The 19147-nt window shown below is 42.1% G+C and overlaps 1 long non-coding RNA gene across 1 annotated transcript; it reads right to left on the minus strand.

Annotated features, from left to right (window-relative positions):
* Window positions 1–5460: 5460 nt before the first annotated feature.
* Window positions 5461–18207, minus strand: LOC130837141 (uncharacterized). The gene is made up of 5 exons (XR_009049257.1): window positions 17903–18207; window positions 17027–17077; window positions 16014–16105; window positions 13958–14182; window positions 5461–5778 (listed from the first exon to the last, which is right to left on the minus strand). It is a non-coding gene; the product is annotated as an uncharacterized LOC130837141 (long non-coding RNA).
* Between the last annotated feature and the right edge of the window lie 940 nt (window positions 18208–19147).

A 19147-nucleotide genomic window follows, 5' to 3' on the forward strand; every position in this document is an offset into this window, starting at 1 on the left:
TCAGCTCTCTCTCACTCACCCTTATTCCAGAGGATGAGGCAAGGAGCTATTTGCCAAAGGGAAAATATCACGTTATTTTCTGTTCTCGTGGCCAAAAATAATTTCAAAGGGAGGCTGCTTTTAATTTTTTGTTTTAATTTCCATTTGGGCATGCTGAGTAACTCCTGAAAGCTGGATCACTGGGGATTCTAGATAAAAAGGAGAAAGGCTTGCCTGTGCAACCCTGGCCTGACTCTGATACCTCCCAGGATATGAACGCCTCCTCCATTTCATCTTCCAGCTCACAGCCCATTTGACATGCATTTTCTCATGTTGGTCTCCACACCAAGGCTGTTGGAAGATAGGCAGGCAATTGCTATCACCTCCTGTTGAGGCATAGAATCTGATTTGTCCAAGATTGAAAGTTAGCTAGTGGCACATTTGGGACTCAGATCCAAGTCGTCTTCATACAACGTTGCTTTGCTTTTCACTATCGTACATCAGAAACTGCTTCTTGGGACTTCCCTGGCAGTCCAGTGGTTAAGACTTCGCCTTCCAATGCAGGGGGTACAGGTTTGATCCCTGGTCGGGGAGCTAAAATCCCACGTTCCTCGTGGCCAAAAAATCAAAACATAAAACAGAAGCAATATTGTAACAAATTCAATAAAGACTATAAAAATGGTCCACATTCAAAAAAAGAAATTCTTATAAGAAAAAAAGAAACTGCTTCTTCATCACTCCTGCTCATTTGATATATACCACCAATTGCCTTCAGTTTATGGGTATATGTAGTCTCTGTCCAATTAAATGTTAAGTTTAATGACAGAGAGTATGTCTAATAAACCTATTGTTCCCACAAAGCCTTAAACACACAATAAATAATTATTAGTCAGGTCTTTATTGTGTGAAGAATGAAGGGAACACGATACCCTTGAATCTAAATAAAACCAAATGCTTAGATACTCCTTCTGTATAAGGGAAAAACATATCAGGACTGAAAAACAGATAATTTTTTCAAGTTCATTTTAAATGGAAAAAGTATGTCAGTTCAGGGCAGACTCATTTCCTATCCTATATCCCTTAGGTTCAGGTTATAATTTTGATGACAGCAAAGAGACTGGGGTGTTTTTCTGTTTTCCTTTGCTAAATGACATGATTTGGGTACAAGGAAAATTGTGTTTCTATGGTTTCGCCTCCACATTTACTCTCTGCCTGACTCGCATTTTCCAGTGTTTCATAGTCTGGAGAGGAAGTATGGTCTAGTGGTCAGCAAAACAGTTCGGGAGACTAGAGCCGTGGTTTCTATTCCTGTTTTGTTCCCTGACTCATCATAAGAGCTTAGGAGAGTCACTTAAGCACTATGAGCTTCAGTTTATCCACTCTTTTCCCACCTAGAGATGGTGCTCAGAAATAATCAGATCATCTGACAATGTGAAATAAGTAATAAGTTTGGCTCTAACAAGAAATAATACCATCTGAATACAAGGCTTCATGAAATGGGTAATATTGGCTACAGAAGAAAAACAGGATCCTCTAATTAACTTTACCAACTGAAAGGAGTTATCAAAAACTCTTCCAGGAAGTGTTGGTTCACCTGGCTACAAGTACCAACTGAGACAGTATCTGGAAAACAATTTACAAAGGAAAAATAAAAAAATCAAAGAACCAAGAACCTACAGGAGAAGAGGGTCAGGAATTTGCCCCCGGCCTCCAGAAGGAAAAAGTGACTCAAGAGAAGCACTCAGATTTCACTGGAGGGTCACGCTCTTAGACATACTAATAAACCTTCTTCAGAATTCCCAACTGGTCAGGCTATAAATTCAAGATCTACTTGAGATCTTGATTTCCCTCCACCCTTCATTCACACCACCTTATCCTTCTCCAAGAAGAAAAGTTACAGCAGGTGTTATCCCTTTTGAGTTAAAAAGGGAGGAACCTACAAAACAAAAACTCAAAGCCACCCAATTACTCACACAGAGAGAATCATTTTTATTCCATCACACAGTCTGTGGTCTAGTTAATTGACTCTGGCATTCTTAGCCACCAATAGCCACCCAAGAGAACAGGACTGGGTTGCCTTCCAGAACCTCACTGTTGGCTCAATGATAGCTATTGTGTTAGGGGTTGCTGTCACCTTCATAAGATAGAATCTGATGAATCGATAGTTCAGTATAACTCTGACACTAAAGCTAATACTAAAAGTTGTTATTATAAGAATAACAGCTCTTTACTAAGTCTATACTAGCTACCAGGCACAATACTCAGCATATTCTGTACATGACCTCATTTAACTCTCTCCTAAATCCAATAAGGTAAGGATTGATAGTCTCATTTTACAAATGAGGAAACTTAGACTCAGAAATAAAGTAACTTGCCTGAGGCCACAGAGTGAAGAATGAAACCCAAAGCTGTCTGACTCCAAGGTCATGATCTTGACTGCTGAGACGGGCTGCTTCCCTCCAACTGGAACAGGTCAAAGAGGAGCTCGCTCCAGGAGGTGTTAGGGGAGAAGCAAAGGGCTTGACACTCAATAAACCTTATTTTCCAAGAAGTAGAGAAGCAGAGAGGACTGTTCCCATGGCCTGTGGGAACTTGCTAGGTTTTTTTTTCTGCTGGAGGCCACCTTTGTCCAAGCTGGTCTCCCTGCTTTGAAGAACAGGTAGAAAAGGTGGAGCCAACTCCCGTCTGCATGCCTGCTGTTTACACACAGCAAAGTGTTCCCAGAAGAAAATAACAATTCCGGATATCAAAGATTCTCAGGATATGGGGTGGTGAAAAGAAGAGGAAGAGGAAAAGAAGCGACTCAGAACCTGTTCACCTGTACAAAAAGGGTAGCCTGTCCTCCCGCAATCCCTGAACGATGACCTGCTGAGGACGTCAAAATAACACATTCTGCAGGAAAGAATCAGAGGGACCAGAACACTGAAACTGAGGGGTCAAAAACCCAAGAGGAAAAAAACCCATCGGGGTGGATGGCACAGTCCAGCCAGAGGCAGACTTGACCTAGCCAGGAGCATGTGACTGGAAAAAGCCCCAAAGGCTAGAAGCTCTGGTCAGGAAATTAAAGGTCCAGGAAGCACAGATGTTGTTTTTATCTTCATTTCCAATTTAGGATTCAGCCTTTGAGAGAGGATACAGAATGTGAGAGAAAAGAAAAAAAAAAAAACCTTGACAGTGTAATCATATCATTTAGAGTGCAAACTAGCACTCTTTTGAAAATAAAAGGGGAGGTATTAATTAGTTCCCCCAGGAAGAACAGATAAACTAGGACTGTCCAAGGCAGACTGGGACATGCAGTCATTCTAACCTTTGGGGAAATCTGTCAATACAAGAATAAAGTTTCAGCAGAGAAATCTAGGAAATGGTAGAATATATACATACATACATACACATATAGGTGTATATAATAGAGAGAGGGGAACAAAGGAGGTACTGTAATGGAAGTATGCTGAAGAAATTGGTTAATCTTGGCACCGATCAAAAAATCGGCACATAGGCAAGTTATGGAAGTAAGGAGAGACTTTAATGACCTAGAAATATTGGAACTTTCCATCTGAAAATCAGGTCATCTGATAAATGTCTGGATTTAACCTGCCTTACTTACAATCTCACTTCTCAGAAAGTAAAGGAAGTGACAAACCAACCACTACTTTGCATGTGATTCTCCTTAATTATGAGGAACTTTCAGGAGATGTGAAATTCAACGCATGCTGAGATAGGAGTCCTACTGCCAATTCCAGCAGCTTCCAGGGAAAGAGAGGTAGGATCCCACAGACTGAGATGGTTCAGGAGGGAAGGGAAGCCCATGAAAACAAAAATCACACAATACAATCTCAAACAATCTCTGCACAATAAAGGGCAAGATACTAAAAAGACCTAGAAACACAGAGCAAGAGCTGCCGAAGCCAAGACGAGGTGAGTCAAAGAAAACGTCTAAAGCTATCAAGGAGACGCTCTCTGGAGCAAGAAGAAGACACTGATGGGACATATCCACCCCTTAGAGAACTCCCGTCACTTTGAAGGAGCACAGGAAGCAGAGGAGTTGAGCATTAATCAACATTATTCCTTTAATTTCCAAATTCTTCAAGGCATCTCAGGTCATTCATTTATTTCCACTGAAGAACTCCCACTCTGTGGTTAGTCCTCTCTATCAATCGAAGAAAAAAATATAACAATTATAAATATACATGCACCCAACCTAGTCAGTCCTCTCTCAAAATACTCCCAAGAAGAATTACATTTGTAGTCACTGGGGACAAATTAGAGAAGAGATACAAGACAGCTAAAAACAGCAATAGGATTTATGAAATTTGAAGTAAGCAAGAATGCGGTTTGATATATGAAAGTGCTTCCCACAAAAGCAAAAGGGGAGAAATGGAAGCAAAAGGAAAGAAAATCGTGTACAAGAGACAAATTGAATGCAGCATGTTTAATTAGAAAACTTCCAGGAATTGTGTTCCGGCTGATTTAGAAGCCATCGTGCATTACCACATTCCCAGGCACTTGGGGTCTTGTGTCTTCCTGTTGTTCTGCACATAGAGGCATTCAGTCAATATCCGCTCAATAAATGAAGTTAGAAATGATACTCTAGGACCAATGTGAATCGATCTAGTACAATAATATCTGTGTGCAGTCCTCAAAGAAGTTACCACTTGCTTAGCAACCCAAGAAAGCTGAGGATAAGAATATACAGCTCTCACCAAGTAAACAATATTTTTAAAGACTCAGCTTACCTGCCTATGAAATGGAAGTCCAAGCGCATCATGTAAATATAAAATGATAAAGTAAAATATAAAATGGGCAAAGCATGCAGGATTTCTGAGGATAAATTGCTTATCTCACTTGAAATGAAACCCTGGTCCCAACATGGCACCATGGGATGGCGTCTGGGTCTCCCTCATCTCTCTGTTCGTATCTCCTTTCACGCCTCCTCACTGTCTGCACTCCGCCGCACTGGTAAACAGCCTCTGTCCTTGTTCCAGCTCCTGTACCTGCAACGCTCTCACCCCAGTTATCTGCATGATTACTACCTCTCTTCTTCAGGTCTTTTCTCAAATACACCTTCTCAGTGATACCTTCCCTGGAAACCCCGTTTGTATTTGCCACACCATCCCGACCACCACGTTCTCCATCTCAGCCTGGGGCCCCCACCGCCGAGCCTGGACAAAGTTTACATGCAGGAGTTATTTGAGAACTCAGTCCCAGGGAGCAGAAGGGCTAGGCCAGATGAGTGAAACAGGCAAGGAAGGAAGGGCCACCAAGGATGCAATCTAGCTGCTATCTCCCTGCGACAACGGATCCTTCCGGGTGCCTTGGGAGGAAGCTTAGGAAATGCATATCAGAACTACACCTCTGGGGGGCAAAAACTAGAAGCATTTATTGACCCCCCCACTCCTGCCCGCGCTTTGGGGTCGTGCATGTCTGAGAATAAAGCCGGTTTCCATGGAGTGTCCCGGGCTCAGCATCAGGGAAGCCCCAGAGTTCTGTGCAGCTTTGGCACAGCTGGCCAGAGTCTGCCAGGACTGGTCTCTGTGGCAGAAGTTGGGGTCAAAGCAAGGACCACGAAGAACTGAAGCAGTCCCCAAGAGGAGCCCCATTCCCTTCCCTGCTTGGCGTTTCTCTATTGCTCTTACCAGCCGCTGAAATTCTGTTTTCCGTATGTATTTATCCAGTGTCTGTCTCTCCCAGCTACTGAGGAAGCTCCATGAGGGAAAGAATTAGGTTTAGTTCACTACCACATCCTCAACACCCGGAAGGGTGTCCGGCAAAGTGAACACTCGGTGTATGACCTACAAGAGACTGAAAGAATGAATGAATGAACGCAAGCATTCATTTTGAAATACTGTGAAAGACTGTACCTTTTTAATGAACAGAATTGGGATTTAATGAACAGAAACTCACAGGTGATGTCATTATCACACATTATCAGGTTACCCTCAAAATTTATCCAGAAATAATTCTTCAATTTTTTTCCATGCCATAGCCAAGCACTGGCCATAATTAAACCCAGAGAGACAGCAGACAAAAGCAACCAGAAATCCTTCAGAAGAAAACAGAAACATTTTTAGCACTTTCATTTCTCTAATTTTCTAACCAAATTTACCCAACTATATGTCATTTAGAAATGGCCAAGGTCAGCAACAGAATCTAGTTCCTTCAGTTCAGTGCTTTCCGTTGCTTCCAGCAAATATAACTGCAGCCCTAATTGATTTCGCCTACATTTAAAACATGTATCTCTAATATATATTTTATATAAAAAATTATTTTTATGTGTAATATATGCACACACGTGCAAATTTTATCTTATTTCCTCTCTTATAAACGTAATATCTTTTGCTTCCCTTTCCCACTCCTAAACCAGTTCCTATTTCTAAGCCCCTCCCTTAATGTACAACACATGGAAAAGGTGGCCTGAAACATACTCGTGTTATCATTTCATGGGTATTCATCTAATTCAGGCACTGACCTCTCTGTATCACCACAAATAAAGATACTGGTGTCTCCAAGGAAATCAAATTTGCCAGAGACAAATTGTTCTGATTCAAAGAGGTGATTAAGGGAATTTCCCCGGTAGCGCAGTGGTTAAGAATCCGCCTGCCAATGCAGGGGACACGGGTTCCATCCCTGGTCCAGAAAGATCCCACATGCCACAGAGCAACAAAGCCCATATGCCACAACTACTGATCCTGCACTCTAGAGCCCTCCAGACGCAACTACTGAGCCCATGTGCTGCAACTACTGAAGCCAGAACGCCTGAAACCCATGCTCCACAACAAGAGAAGCCACCGCAATAAGAAGCCCACACACCACAACGAAGAGTAGCCCCTGCTTCTAGCCACAACTAGAGAAAGTCTGCGCACAGCAACGAAGCCCCAACACAGACAAAAACAAACAAAAAACAAAAACAAACCAAAAAAAAAAAAAAAGAGAGATTATTTAGGAGTATAACCTCTTGGTGTTTTTAAATGACTGTTTAAGGACAGATAAATATTTAACAGACTTTGACTGGTTGCAGAGGCTTGCCCTAGTCACTTCTTTAGCCTCACAAAAACACCAGGCCATATTTTACGTGATGGAGTTGGATAGAGCCCACTAAGCCTTATGGTAGGCTTTTCCCATATTTATCCTAAGATGAAAGACAGTCAATCCTCATTATTCACGGATTCTGTACTTGCGAATTCACTTACTCAATAAAATCTATTTGCAACCCCAAAATCCATGAAACTCAAGGCACTTTCAAGATCATTCATGGACATGAGCAGAACAGCAAAAAGTTCGAGTGGCCCAATGCACACATTCCTGGCCGAGGACTAACAAGGCGACGCACTGCCTCCTTGTTTTAGCTCTCACATTGCAAACAAGCGTCCTTTTTGTGGTCTGTTTAGTGCCACACGTTTCACATTTTTTGTGCTTATTGTTGGTGATTTTCTTGTTTAAAATGACCCTCAAGCAAAGTGCTGTCTAGAGTCTAGTGTCACAGAGCAAAAAGGCTGTGAGGGGCCTTATCGGAGAGAACGTGTGTTAGACAAGCTTCATCAGGTGTGAACTAAAGTGTGGTTGGTCTTGAGTCCAATGTTAATGGACAGTGTATATTAAATAAGATGTCTTTAAACAGAGACACATAAATCAAGGTTGTGTGTTGGTCTGTTGACTCACGCCTCGCAGGTATGTAACCCTGTTTCCTCCAGGAGCGATGGTTCAGCTTTCCATCCTTAAGTGTCCACAGTGACTTTATTGAACATTACTGCAAATAATGAGAATCAATTGTACAAGCGGCTCTAGAAACAGAAAACAGGGGTCTCCCAGCTACAGCGAGTCCATCAGTCCTCTGCTGTATCCCCACACGCCTTGCCCCTCTGTCTAGAGCAAGCCTGGCAACCCTGAGCCCGTCCCACTGACCACAGGACATGCAGCTGAGCAAGACATATAATCACATTCAGGACCCTGGAACCGTCGTCATCTCAACAATGACATCTGCGGACACAGGTCAGACAACGCCCAGCTCCCTGGTGCCTCAGCTGGGATAAATCCGAGGCCTGCTCTGCACTGCTTCCCAGATTTCCCCAGAGAAGTTGGGATCCACTTGCCTACAGGTCACTGATCTGATTATGCCATCATTAGTGGCTTCGTCCCCTCTTGTCTCACTTGCCTGGGACCATCTCTCAGAAAAACTACTTGCACACAAATCCCTGTCTCATGGTCGGCTACGTGGGAACCCCACAAACGGAAACTCACAGGTGACGTTTATTGTCACACATTCCAATAAACCAAGACACACTCTGAACCCAAAGCTGCCACAAGCATCTCGATTAAGGTGATACCACAGCAGAGTCACCACCAATTTAATGACACCCCACACCGTGGAAGCTATTCTGTGACTTAGAGACGCTCACACCGCCCACAACACAAGGTCTCCAGAACCCCACTCTAGGGGTCAATCTGCAGGCTAACCCCTTTACAACCTTCTGGAGCTGCTGGGGAATCTGTGACAAGAGAGCCCTGACAGTGCCTGGCAGGAGATGTGTGCTCACAACTAGTTAGCCAGGGAATGAATGTGTGGTAGACTTTCAACATTGTCTTGTAAGTGATGCAAAACCATGGTGGTGTTTTGGGCAGTGAAACAGCAATACCAATTGGTTTCAGAGAAATTAATCTGATATTGGCATAGAGGATGGGGAGGAAGGGAGATAAACTCCAGTTCTCCAGTTAAGTGAGAGAATGAAGCATTTATTTAGATACTTTAATATAAATATATGCAAAAGCAAGAGATCAAAATCTAAATAGAGAGAGATGGAGAGAGGGAGAGAGAGAGAGAGGGAACAAGAGCCCACGTCCTGTAGTGAGCAGAGCAAAGTCAGCCACCCTCACCAACAATAAGGGCCCTTTGGCCCAAGCTGTGTAAATAAACCTATGGAACAAAGGTCCAGGGAGAGCAGGGCTGGTGGGATCGGGGAGTCAGGCTTCCCCGGGCTGTCGATAGCAGACAGGAGCAGACAGCATCCTGTGTGAGGGGCAAACCACGGGCAGGAAGCAGCCTCTGTCTTTATGTCTTTCTGAGATATTTATACACTTCACTGTGGCCAGCAAACATACTGGTAGAACTTGGATGAAATTTTAATTATACAGGACTTTAATGATTTAAGTTGCTGTGGGTGGAGAGGGGAAGCCAATACGGAGGGAGCAAAGGTTCACCCAAGTCCAGCTGCCTGTTTCCCCTCAGCCCTGCAGAAGAGCCGGCGTTCCGGAGGAAGGTCTCCAGGTTCATGGTGAAAGGTGGGGGAAAGCCACATAATTCTAGCTCCTGGCTCTGGGCACTGGTTTTGTCAGTCCTCAGGCTCACCGCAGCATGTCAACACATGGACAGATCTGGGGTTGGTAATCTTGCCATGAAAACAATGATGGGACCATTGTCATCCCATACTCCCTGGTACTCATTACCTGCCCTTTTCCCCTGGACTTTTCTTCCTTCCCTTTATCTCTTCTTTGTTCTTCTTGACTAGTCTTTCCACCCTCCTCTCTATTGTCAAGAGCTGTACCAGAGAGAGACCACTCTTTTCTGCCCAGAACAGGCTTATCCTTATCTTGCAAAGAGTAAGGAGAGCTTGGCTAGACTGGCCTCAACGTGGAGCTGTAGAAGGATTCTCAGTGAGATTTTCACCTAACCCTCCACATTGCTGACACCTGCCTGGCCCGGGTTGGAATGAGTTCAGCCCTTGCTCCAGTGATACTCACCGAGAAGCTCAAAGGCCCCCCTTTTTTCATTATTATTCCACAACCCAATTCAGCAGACCTACAACATCAGACTGCTCCAGGGGACTTTGCAAGATGACTAACTTGGCCACACAGGAATAAAGAATGTGTTTTCATTCACTCAACCATTTGCTGAGAACTAACTACTGTGCTGGATGCCTTGAGAACTACAATGACACCTAGAATATTACCAAGGTTCCATCCTCAAATTGTTGATAATTTGGCAGGAACGATAGGACATACGCTCAGACAACAATAGGATGTAGCAAAGCATCCTGACAGAGAAGATGGGGTGAGTTGGCGTTCAGCTGGGAGCTCAGGAAAGCTTCACAGACAGCACTTGAACTTGGCCTGGGAAGAAGGATAGGATTTCCATATGGACAGACAAAGGTTTTGCCGGGGAAATGAACAGAGGTAGGAATGAACAGGGGTAGGAATACACAAGGGGGCAGGTGGAAGCAGTCAGGGACAAAAAGTATTTCTTTGTGGCTAAGGTATACATGTGTTAAAGGAGTTACAGCTGAAAGAGTTGGATTAGGGCTAGGAATTGGTTTTTACAGGCAAGGCAGAGGCAATGGATGTCAGAGCACCTGGTCCCACCCCTCACTTCAAAAGTTAGAGCCCCACACCTAGAGAGGTTCCAAGTCTTTCCCAAGATCCCATAGCAAGGCAGAGCTGGCTCTGGGTTCCCAATCCAAGGCCCCCTCACCATATGTGGCTGTTTTATAATCAGAATCGAGCCTTAGGACTGATAAGCTGGCAGCAGAATAAAAAGCAGATGAGAGAGATGAAGACCGTGGGCACGGGAGCTGCACAGAGGCCCTTACAGGCTCCAGGGAGGGACGACTGGGCACCTGGACCCAGTTGTTGGCTGTGGGAAGGCAAAGGAAGGGACGAGTCCAAGAGGCATTGTGGAGGGAGAGTTTACAGGACAAGATGACTGTTTGGATGTGTGGGCTGTGGCAGGGGAGGCGGAAGAGCTGATGCCAAGGTTTCAAGCCCAAGTGACTAGCAGCCCCTTTTATGGAAAAAGGAAACCACCCACTCTTTCCCCATCTCCTGACCGTGCACCTTCCCCTCTGCCCCTCTGCTGCCAAGAGCACTCCCTTGGAGTTTTTCCTGACCCCCAGTCCAAGCTTCTGGACGCAGCCCCTGCCCCCTGACATGTGATGACATGACATGTTACCAACCCTACTTTCTGTTAGCCTCCTCCCTTCTTGGATTTGTCTCTGTAGGCTTTTATTACCTACTCTTTAACTTTTCTTCAGCCCTCTAAGTGTAATTTTTTAAAGTTTACATCCTTTTCTTTTTTCCATAGTAGTAACAGAAACCCAACTCAAACCACTTCAGGGGAAAAAAAAAGAAGGAAGGTTTTCATTCCTGAAACTGAAAACCATGAAGGTTTATTTGGCTTCAGGTACAGCTGGATCCAGGGTCTACACTGCCTCTCCCCTCATCTCTCTCTCTCTCACACACACAATGGGAATTGCCCATGCATCTCTGAGGACCAAATAGATCTCTGTTGATTAAAAAACCCACTCAAAATATTATAGTACCAGAAGAAAGACTGCATTACTGTATCCTTGTGCAATGTTTATCAAAGCTACTGTGTTTAATAGACAAATTTAATCAAGAAAATTATCTATAAGTATTTAAGGACAGCAATAGTCAATGATAAAGATTGCCCCGGCTTCCCGCCAATTAATCTGCCATCGTCCCGAAAATAACCCATCTCTAAAATGAATGCTATGACCATTCTACCATGGAAAGCTCCCCATTGTAAAAGAATTTCTGGAGTAGTGGTAGAGGGGGTGAGGAAGAGGGAAATGTGTTTTAGAATAACAAGGCGGTTTTAAATTAAATGAAGGACTATATCTGAGCACTAGTTGAGAATTTCACACCATTTAAGACTAAATTCAATGCCATTTTTTAAGTTATTCCAATATTTCTAGTAGCTATTCTGTTTATTGTTTTTATTCTGTTTGTTCCAAGTATAGAGGAAAAGGAAACGCTGTTTCCCTCTGCTAACGGGTGGAGTTGAAAGTAAAAATTTTACAGTCACTCATGAAAATGAGCCCAATTAAGAATTTTATTTTTGTGGAAAAAATACCACCAGCTAGGTAGAGATCCACCTTAACAAGCTCATAAAATGGGGAGAAGTAGCAGAGTAAGCCTGGCCCTGATTCCTAGCATAAAAAAGCCCATTGTGGTTGCAGTGCTATCGTCACACTAGGTGGGTGTTCTGCGCCCTGGAAAATATTGTTTCAATTTTGCTCTTGGAGCCTGAACTATTTTAATAGTTGTCGCTGCCGAAATACACACGAATATTCCATAAACATATATGAGTGTGGAGCAATGAGGAAATAGCAATGGGGCAAAGATGACCTGATTTTGAAAGTATGAGATGAAACCTGAAATGGTCTCATGTCACAAAATAGATGCCATGCAACCTGCCATCTATTTAATCACTTGTTTCCTGTTATTATAAGGCTTGTAAACAAATTATCGTCTCATTTCCCATTATTAGTTATTGCAAAATGCAAGAGCTGGAAACACTTTTGTAATTTAGGGTAAAGCATTAAAAAGAAAAAGAAAAATCTCCTAGATCAGGTGAGAAAAAATGATGATGGCGATGTTATCTTTTATTGACGGCCCAGAAAAATTGGGAAATGTCATAGAAAGACAAGTTCCACTCTGTTTTATTAGAGAATATCTTCAAAGAACAGGCCAGGGGAAAAAAACCTGTAATCCTGCTTGTTCCTTGTTATCTATATCATATTGCTGGGTATTCTTATTGTCTCAAAATGCAACCCTCAAGTGATTTTTTTTTAACCTATGCTCAGTCTCTCATCAAGACAAATCTCAATGGATTTAGCTTTAAAGGGGTCATAGAAACTTCTTTAATCTTACAGCACACTGAATGTACACAGTTAGAGGAGTGTAACATGGCAGATCAAAGACTTGTCCCCAATACCACTGTTGTGATTTCTGCTTCAGAGCAGTGCCTCTCTATAATCATTTCTTAGTGGTTAAAACGTATTGTTCCAATCTGCAAAAAGAATAACCAATGGACAGGCAAGTTTTGTGCAGCCACTCAGGAGGTGGCCATAATTTCCAAACCCTAATGCTCCTACACCCCCAATTTTATGTGTCAGGAAGTTTTAAGCACATTGAGTTTCCATCTGTATCTCTGTAGAAACGTTGTGCTATGTTTTTGCTCATAGAACGGTTAGAGCTGGACTTGGACATGGCCCCAGAGACCATCAATCTTCATCTCATCTCATAAGTGAGGAAATGGAAAGCTAAAGAAAAGAATAGGATTTTCCCAAGGATCTCACACCCAGCCAATTGCAGAACAAGGATGAAAAATCAGGTCCCTGGACTTTGAGCTGAAAGGTCTTTCCATTTATAAGAAATAACTGACCTTGAAGCTCTTGAAATAAACATGTATGTCCTTGTACCAAAGTTGCTAATGGTGGAATGTGGGAAATGGATATAGAAAGATGATAATTACACTTCCTAAGTACATCGGAACGTTTTGTGGCACAGTTTTGTGATCTAGTTGAAGAGAGCATCACTGATAGTCGTGATGAGCTCATGACATGTTTAATACTTCTTTCTACAAAAGATATTCTGGTAAGTAGGAGTAATTAAGGGTTCCATGATGTTTAAACCCCCCGATAGCACATGTTAAAAATTGCTAATAGAGTACCAGAAAACATGGCAAGTATTGCTTAGTAACTACTGGACATCATTTCATGTCACTCTGGTGGTTTTTCCCATCTACTTTCATTACAAATTCCGGGGTGGTCATCACCATCCTTGAACTTCATGCATGCAACTTGCTTGATGCATTTGACCCCAGAAGTTAATATAGAGTGGAAATTCCTGCATGGGGCATAATAGCTCTGACAAAAAAGGCAACATAAATTCAACCATCATTTAATAAATATTTGCTCAGTATACCTGCACCATACTAGGTAGTATACTGGATGCTACAAGGAATACAAAAGGAAAAGAATAAGCTTTGATCTTTGCCCCCAAAAATTTCATAAACTTTAACAAACTGTTGTGTCGGTGAAGTAAATAAACTGCTAAGGGAAAGCAGTAAAAAGCAATTAGTTCTGGGTAAGGGAGAAAACCAAGCGGTTGTAAGGGTTTCTGCTATTTATTATTGTTTAACAAAGTACCCCCAAATTTAGAAGCTTAAAACAATGATGACATTTACTTTGCTTTTGAATGTGTGATTTCTCAGCACTCCGTGGGGACAGCCCATCTCTGTTCCATTCAGTGTCAGCTGAGGCTGCTCGAAAGCATCCACGTTTCTGGAGATTGATGCCGACTCCTGCCTGGGGCCCTACCTGAGCCTATTAGCTAGAACACCTCTAAGTAGCACCTCCATGTTACCTGGGCTCCCTTACAACATGGTGGCTGGGTTTTACAGGTGAATTTCCTGAAAAAGAGAGAGAGACAGTCAGTGGGAGCCATATGACCTATGATCTGGCCTCACAAGTCACACCCCATCAACTTTGCCACATTCTATTCATTGACCTGTTCACAAAATCCTGTCCATCACTTGCTGGGCAAGTAGTGAAGTTCTGAAAAGTTAAAATATCTGCAGAGCTAGTATGGGAATTCCACCCTGGGTCTACGTGATTCCAAAGCTCATGGTCTTAACAACAGTGTTATTCTAAAAACTGAAAAATGAGAACTAAATCTGAGCCCAAAACCTAGGCTTATCATATTGTTTAAGAAATTGCCAGGTGGGGACTCCCCTGGTGGTGCAGTGGTTAAGAAATTGCCAGCTGATAAAGAGATAAACCACTCCTAGGTATATATCCAAAAAAAAAAAAAAATTTGAAATGATACATGCACCTCAATGTTCACAGCAGCATAATTCACAATAGCCAAGACTTGGAAAACCACCTAAGTGTCCACCAACATACGAATGGATAAAGAAGCTGTGGTATATACACACAATGGAATATTACTCCACTGTAAAAAAGAAGGAAATTTTGCCATTTGCAGCAACATGGATAGACTTGGAGGTCATTATGCTAAGTGAGATAAGTCAGAGAAAGACAAGTAATGTATGATGGAATCTGAAAAATACCACAAACTAGTGAATATAACATACAAGAAGCAGACTCACAGATATAGAGAACAAACCAGTGGTTATCAGTGGGAAGAGGCAATATGGTGGGGGGAGTGGGTGTAAGATAGACTCAAGGATGTATTGTACAACACGGGGAATACAGCTGGTATTTTGTAGTAACCGTAAGTGGAAAGTAACCTTTAAAAATTGTATAAAAATTAAAAATTCTTAAAAATAACATGGATAAACACTCAAGCCTCAGCAGATTAATAAAGCTGAGCTTTATTTTTGCTCATGAAAATTCTGAAATGGATGTTTCTAATCAAGATTCTCCTTCAAACAATTATGCAGAGTTCTATGCTCCTTCTCTCTTAGTTTCCCACCAAGGTTAACTCTGAAAGGGAAAGAGCTGGGAGATTGCATGGCTCAGGCTTGGAAATGGCACCCTTCACCTCCACTCACATTCTATTGGCTAGAACTCAGTCACGTGACCATATTTAGCTGCAAAGGAGTCTGGAAAATATCCCTTGGCCATTCGCTCTGTCATAGAGCTGTAAAATCTGCTTGAAGTGTTGAGAGGCTTTATAGAAACAAATAAGCACTTCACGTTATTTAAATCAATGGATTTTTATCATTTCTCCTCCTATTAAGGTATGGAATTCTGAAAAGCATTAGCATATAATGTAAACATGAACTCATCAGGAATCATTTCCCATGTTTGTGTTTAAGTGCGGTAATAAATGTTACATAATGAAGACCACAGTCAAGGGGAGAATTACAGGCTGAGTTAACCATTGCCAAAAACAAAAGTGAATAAAGATCTTGGATTTTCTATAGATGAGCTAACCTGTAACTAAGGATTAATATGGAGTGAAAACATAGTCTACATGTAAATGATATCAAATATATCCCACATTTTGGAGTCTGATGAGTTAAACTTTTATACTCACCACCTCGACTGCTTTTATCAAGGTGGTCCATGTCTGCCCCAGGTGCACCACCTCCCCACTCACTGTTCCCTGAACCCTAGATGAATGCTCTCATCTCAGGGTCTTTGCTCTGGGGAAACAGCTGGAACTTTTCCCAGTGTAATTCACAGACAAACAAAGATAACCCACCCAAGATGGTGTACAAAGTTGGGAAGTGCCTGTTTATGCTGATTTTAAAGCTATGGAGCTGATTTGCAAACCTGGAAAAGAAGAGATCCAAACTACTGCCCATGACCAAACGGTAGACTGCGTAGAGGAGTCACAGATCACACGTGGCTCTAAAACTGAACCTCTGTAGATGGATGAAATGAGTTTGAGCTTAGTTACCTTGGAAAAAAACAACCACTCTCTAACAATTCTCTTTTTACTATACAGAAAGGATATATTAAGAGAACTACCAAAGCTGAAGATCATTCATCTTTATCCTCATCCCATTCCACTCTAACATGGACATAAAACAAAACTGCTAAATTATAATAGGATAAATTTTGGTTAAGCATAAAAATCTTTGGGGGATTATTTACTAATAGGAACAGGAAACACTGATAAAGCCTCAGCTCTGCTAATTAGTATCATCAGGGCAGAGATAAGTAACATGCCTCTTTTGGTAGATCCTTTTAAACTCCAGTTGTAAATACGTCCTGCTTTTGTAGCATGAGCTGATGGGATCATCCCCAAAACGCAACTGTCTCTGGAGGCCACATTTCTACTTCTGATGATCCCCCTCTCAGAAGACTCCCTAGCTTTCCCTTCCTGAAGGAGGTTGCTTTGGACTGAATCTTTGCGTCCCTTCAAAATTCATATGTTGAACACTAATTCCCAAAATGAAGATATCTGGAGGTGAGGAAGGTAGTTAGGTCATGAGGGTGGAGGTAGTCAGAAGGTAATTAGGTCATGAAGGTGGAGCTGTCATGAATGGGATTAGTGTACTTATAAGAATAAACAAGGACCTGTTATGTAGCACAGGGAACTCTGCTCAATGTTATGTGGCAGCCTGGATGGGAGTTTGGGGGTAAATGGATACATGTGTATGTACGACTGAGTTGCTTTGCTGTGCACCTGAAACTATTACAACATTATTGTTTGGCTATACTTCAATATAAAATAAAAAGTTAAAAAAAAAAGAGAGACATGTGATAGATGATCTCTCTCTCCACCGTGTGAGAACAAAGCAAGAAGGCACCCATTTGTAAACCAGAAAGAGAGCTCTCACCAGGAACCAGATTGGCCAGCATCTTGATCTTGAACATCTCAGCTTCCAGAACTGTGAGAAATAAATATTGTTTAAGCCACCCAGTCTATGGTATTCTGTTGGAGCAGCCTGAATGGACTAAGATAGAGGCTAAAGCCAGAATCACATCAATGCCAAAAGTAGAGTCCCAGCCCCTTAAATGGGCTTCCCCTTAGCCCATTTCTTAGAAGAAATTATGCCTCTCACTTTATCTGTGTTTACAAACCAGGTTATTTGAAATAGAGACAAAGGTACAGCAGAAACATGGTCAGGTGTTCTTCAAGACCTTAAGTATACCCATCTAAGAGCAAACCAAACAGAGAACCAAAATTACAATGCTTTCACTCTACCCATCACTCAAGTACCAACATCTTTATGTGCTTCCTTTACACTTTTCTCTTCCAATGAGTTGGCAGGATAGAAATATTTAATTAATTTTGGAAGACCCAACGATCTGTGCGGTATGGAAAAGCACACAAGTAATACCAAGATTTTTTCAGCAACTGCTTCAAACATAGATGGAAAATTATGTTGATTGTGTTGACTTCAGATATAAAGACATAGAAATAATTCCAATTCTAGCCACTGCTTGTTATTTATTTACATTTTCTACCAGTATTAACTACAATAGCAAAAAAGAAGAAAAAAATGGAAGCAATTCAAGTATTCAATGATGAGGATGGTTCAGTAAATTATAGTAAAAATAATTGTAATAACTAACAACTTTTGAGAGCTTATTTTGTTCCAGGCACCATGCTGTGCAATTTAGGTTATCATGGCCAATCGTCACAATAATCCCTATTTCACGTTTGACAAATTTTCACATATGACAAACCTCTTAACAAAGAGGTAACTTACCTGAGATGACAGAACTAATTCACAGAAGTCTGAATTTAAACTCAGCATTCCAGGATTCTTATTTTTAAGCACTCTCTTATGCTTGTCATGTGGTCAGATAAGATCCAGTCTCAGAAAGGTATTTATAGTCTCTAGGAGAGGCAGATGTGTAGACTAGAATAACTGCAATACCTTGTACTAAGTACAATTATAGAATTGAGCATCTGGGAAAGCTTCAAGAAGAAAGTGATTCATTTGCTAAATTTCAAGTATGAGATTGATAGATAAGAGTAAGTGGGGGTATTCCCAAGAGAAGAAAAAGTGTACACATTGACTCAGGGGAAGGTATAGAGATGTGAGACAGCTGGGCAGGTAAGAGGAGGGTCAAGTGGTACAATGATGGAACATTCCACAAGGGCGTGACTCAGGGTGAGGCTGGAGATTGAGACCCAATCACAAAGCCCTGCCCACTAGCTAACAGGCTTGGGTAACCCGGTAACCTGAAGAAGGACTTGAAGAGGAAGTAAGAACCAAATGCTCATTTTAGAAAGATGCATTTCAGAACAGTGTGGGAATGGGTCGGGGGAGCAAACTGGAGGCAAAGAGATAGATTAGAAAGTTAAGACACCGACAGTCCAGGCACAGAGATGATGATGTCTCAGATAAAGACCAGGGAATGGACAGCAGGAGTTAGGTTCAGAAGGTATTGAAGAAGTAGAATCAGTCAGATATGATGAATGAGCGCCTATGTAAAGAAGGGGTCTAAGCTAACTTTCAAATTTTGGCCTCAGATGACTAAGTCAATGGTAGTATCACCAGTGGAAATAATGAAAACAGAGGAAGGCATTTGAGGGCAACCTGTTGACTTTAAGTGCCTGTATGACATTCAGGAGTAGAGGCTTAGAAAGGTCTGAAGCCTGGAGTCATCTATTGCAGCACTCACTGATCTTTAGTACGTGTTTGGGGAACATTCCTAAGAAAGCACAACCACATCTTATCTAAAGAAATGAAGCTGAAGTACCGCCAAGAACCCTGGCCATTGTGTATAAAACAAACATGAGAAGAGTCTGGAAGGTGGAGAGGAAAGGCCAACCTACTAAGGGCCTTGAGGCCCCAGGACAACATGATGCCGAGTTCCCTGGGTTTTCCTTTTGCTTCATGAATCCCATACAGGGGACCGGAGAGGCCAGCAATGCAAAAACCACAAGAGGAACAGACCAAAAGACCCCAAGAAAGGGTTGCTCCCTCTATTTGAAGGATCAGGAA

The sequence above is a fragment of the Hippopotamus amphibius genome, chromosome 15 (genome assembly GCF_030028045.1).
Source record: "Hippopotamus amphibius kiboko isolate mHipAmp2 chromosome 15, mHipAmp2.hap2, whole genome shotgun sequence".
NCBI classification, from domain to species: Eukaryota; Metazoa; Chordata; class Mammalia; order Artiodactyla; family Hippopotamidae; genus Hippopotamus; species Hippopotamus amphibius.